We start from the raw sequence: 4,402 nt of genomic DNA on the forward strand, positions 1-4,402 counted from the left end.
CATCATCTATAGAAGCATTTATAAAGACTTCACTCATCATCTATAGAAGCATTTATAAAGACTTCACTCATCATCTATAGAAGCATTTATAAAGACTTCACTCATCATCTATAGAAGCATTTATAAAGACTTCACTCATCATCTATAGAAGCATTTCTACGTCATTTATAAACAGACCCTGCAGAACAGGGTTCAGGATATCTCTGTATTTGCTCCATTCAGCTTCCCTCAACCCTGAGCAGTCTCCCAGTCCCTGCTGCTGAGAAACACCCCCACGGCATGATGCTGCCACCACAGTGCTTCACTGTTGGGTTGTAGTAGGCAGGTGATGATCAGTACCTGGTTTCCTCTAAACATAAGGTTTAGAACTGAGGCCAAACAGTTCAATATTCGTTATATCAGACCAGAGAATCGTGTTTCTCACAGTCAAGCAGCCTGGTGCACCAGCTATGTGCAAGTTCTGTCTTAAGATGGTGTAAAGTCCACACTAAACTCTACGTTGAAACTAGTTAAGTAATGACTCAAGCTGTGTCAGTGTTCTGTTGCACCAAGGAGACAGAGGGTTGATCTTAACTAGTAGAGCTTTACGTCCAGTTTAGCCAAATATTGTCACATAGCAGCTCAGTGGAGGGCTGCAGTGATGGTTGTCCTTCTGGAACTTTGTCCCATCTCTACAGGATCTCTGGAGCTCAGTCAGGGTGATCATCAGGTTCTTGGTCTCCTCTCTCACTAAGGCCCTTCTCCTCTGATTGCTCGGTTTGGCCAGGCGACCGCTGCAGGCCCAGAAACAGTATTCATAGCCGTCAGAACTGAACTCCTTTCTAAACCAATTCTTGCCACTTTCTCTCTATTGTTGCCTCTGTTGACCCATTATTTCCCATTTCACCACCTTTTACGCTAATTTTTGCCCATTTAATCCAAATTTCCCTGTTGGTTATGCCAATTTTTCCCAGTTTAACACATTCCCTTTTTCCCACTCATTAATTCCATTTAAAACCTTATCTGCCCATTTTGCCACTTTTTAATTCCCATTTCACCACATTTCTGTGGTGCAGTTTACACTCTGTTGTTGAACATATTACTAACACACAGGCTGAGTTACATGCAAACATGGACATGCATTAATGGAGAGATGTCAGCGATGGCCTTGATGATGTCATTGAAGCGCTGCCGTGAGTTATTGGGGGTTCAGTGCCTTGCTTAAGGGCTCTTTGACAGTACTCGGGAAGTGAACTGGCACCTCTGCAGCTACCAGGCCAAAGTCCAGATTTGGTCTTGAACCGGCGATCCTCCGGTTCCTAGTCCAAGTCCTTACTGACTGAGCTACTGCCACTGTGAACCCCCTTAACCACTTTATATGCCCATTTTCACCACTTTAACCCATTTTTTATTCATTTGGCTTTTTTTTTTTTTTGCGACTTTTAATTGATTTTTCTATTTTAAAACCCAATATCCCCTCCTTTTCTCCAATTTCTCCCACCCTTAAGCCACTTTTGTTACTTTTAAACTCTTTCCAACATTTTTTCACCCATTTTTGCAACTTCTGTTTGCCTTCTCTGACCCATTATTTCCCATTTCACCACATTTATGCCAATTGTTTTCCCATTTTAACCAAATTTCACTGTTAGCTTTCCCACTTATTAATCCCATTTCACTGGATTTCCACCTCTCAAACCCACTTCTGACACTTTTAAGCCAAAATTGCCACTGTTCCCCTCTTTTACCAATTTTTATGCCCGTTTTTGCTGCTTTAACCCATTTCAGCTACTTTTTTTTGCCTATTTTTAACCACTTTAAATCTAGTTTGCTACTTTTAAAATCCATTTCACCACATTTTCTGCCAATTTTCACCACTTTAACCCATTTTTTATTCATTTGCCAATTTTTGGGACTTCTAATTAATTTTTCTACCTTTAAACCCAATTTCACCCCCTTTTCTCCCCATTTCTCCCACCCTTAAGCCACTTTTGTTACTTTTAAACTCTTTCCAACATTTTTTTGCCCATTTTTTCAACTTCTGTTTCCCCTTCTGACCCATTATTTTCCATTTCACCACTTTTACACCCGTATTTGCCCATTTTATCCACATTTCACTGTTAGCTGTGCCATTTTTTGCTGGGTCAGCCCATTTCTGCTGATTTCTCCCTATTTTTCTGTCTCAGTTAACCCATCTTAACCAGTTTAAATCAATTTTCCCACTTATTAATCCCATTTCACTGGATTTCCACCCGTATTTTTCCACTTCAAACCCACCTCTTACACTTTTAAGCCAAAATTGCCACTGTTAACCCCTTTTACCAGTTTTTATGCCCATTGTTGCTACTTTAACCCATTTTGGCTACTATTTTGTCTATTTTTGCCACTTTAAATCCTGTTTGCTACTTTTAAATTCCCATTTCACCACATTTTCTGCCAGTTTTTGCCACTTTTACCCATTTTTAATTCTGTTTTTAAGAGAAGTGATTTACATTTTTAAGATGACTATATGCTACAACACAAATGAATACAAAAAGCTATTTATTGATTTGATGAGAGTGGTAATTATTTAAGTAAACAAAAAAATATGTTTATCACATTTATCTTATTGGACCGGGATTTTGCTGGCCTCCATGGTCCCCCAGTTTGACTGGGCCCCAGAAATCTCTCCTGTTTATCCCCTTTATGGACGGCCATGCTCATTGGTCAGTGCATCTTATTATAGGGCAGCTTTATTTCAATAAAATAAGAATAAAAATGGTTTGAACACAGGTGATAACCAACAGCTGGATAGTTGATGCAGCTTGCCAGAATGTTTAAGGCTCCTGGTTTATATAAAGAGGAGAAAAAGAGAAGGAAACTGTGATTTGTTTTTTTTTTTATGAGATGTAAAACAGGAAACATCGAGAAGTGATTTTTAAAAAGTGTGTGACATTATTCCATGGCTGCCTTCAGAGGAAAATAGAAACAGTTTCATGTTTGTCAGTTAGAATGAGCCTGTTAAACACACTAGTCCTGTGATGAACATGTAACTCCAGCACAGCTTTATATCTCCTAAACGTAGCGGTGCTTAAAGCTGAGAGAATGAACCTCTTCAGGATGTGATGACGCTCCCTGGCAGCTCATTCGTCAGACGATGAGCGGTAAACAAAGCAGCAATAAGAGCTTGTTTCAGATAAGACTTTGATTCATCCTGCTCTCTTATCGCCCGCTTTTCAGAATCACCTGCAGGCCTCTCCTCCTGCGACGCACCAAACCCATCCCCGCCACGCCGTTTATCTGAGGAGTTTATACACGAGGGGGAAGACACGGAGACAGCACCCTGCCTGTCACAGATGATCATATCTGGGGAATTTCACTGACAGGCCGTCATAGGAGGATGAGAACCAACACTTTGAAATGACAGCTGCTGCACCGCAGATTGACATAAAAATCACAGCTTTAGAACAAGCAGTGGTAAACATGCACACTAACGTTGATTCACAAAGACTACACGTACTTTTAAAGGCTCACAATGTGATCAGAATATTACACAACTGCTAGTTTTTAATCAGACAAAAAGCAGCACAGTGTTAAGGAGACGTCTCCTCTCTGTTTTAGGTTTAAAAATATCCTGTTATGCTTAAAAATGTACTGAGAGAAAATTTGGCAGGGACTCTTACATCGGGGTGGAAGCCTCTATAGAATCACAATGAGACGAAGATCATTAAAAATGATAAAAGTGGGTATAATGATGAAATGAAACGACACACGGATCAGAGTCCATGCCTGACCAAGCAGACGCAGCTGTGTCAGACATCAGACCGAGCTTTTCTGTACCATCCTCCATCCACACACTCTTCACTTTAATTCAATCGGCAGCAGCTTCATATTTCTTTAAAGCGAAGCAGCGGCTCATTACACAAATTAACTCACAGCAAGGTTACAAATGATCCTCATGCCTGATTTCTAAATGGACATATACTCCGCTCTGGATGAAGCGGCACTCTTTGAAATTAAAACATTAAAAATAAGATGGACTTAAATCAAAACCTGCCTCTAAAGGAGACTTCAGAGACAATAGAGCCTTTATACAGCTTTGCCCTTGAGGTAAGCTGTTTTTTATCTTTAAAAAGATTCTTTGGGGCTTTTGCCTTTATTTTGATAGGACAGCTGAAGAGACACAGGAAATATGGGGAGCAAGAAAGGGGGGATAAAGGAGAGTTTTCTGGGGAATAATAATCACTTCTATCACAGAAACAATAAATTAACATTATTTTTGATGTAGCAGAGCCTAATTAAAAAGTAAACACCTTTTCTTAAACCAAAATGACCTTTTTTTACTAATGTTGTGTGTATGGGCAAATTGACTAAAATATTTGGGAAGTAGTGTCAGACTTCATAGCTAAGCCATGATGTGCACAAATGTAGAGGGGACTGAAATAAC

The sequence above is a fragment of the Cheilinus undulatus genome, linkage group 9 (genome assembly GCF_018320785.1).
Source record: "Cheilinus undulatus linkage group 9, ASM1832078v1, whole genome shotgun sequence".
In the NCBI taxonomy this organism is placed as follows: Eukaryota; Metazoa; Chordata; class Actinopteri; order Labriformes; family Labridae; genus Cheilinus; species Cheilinus undulatus.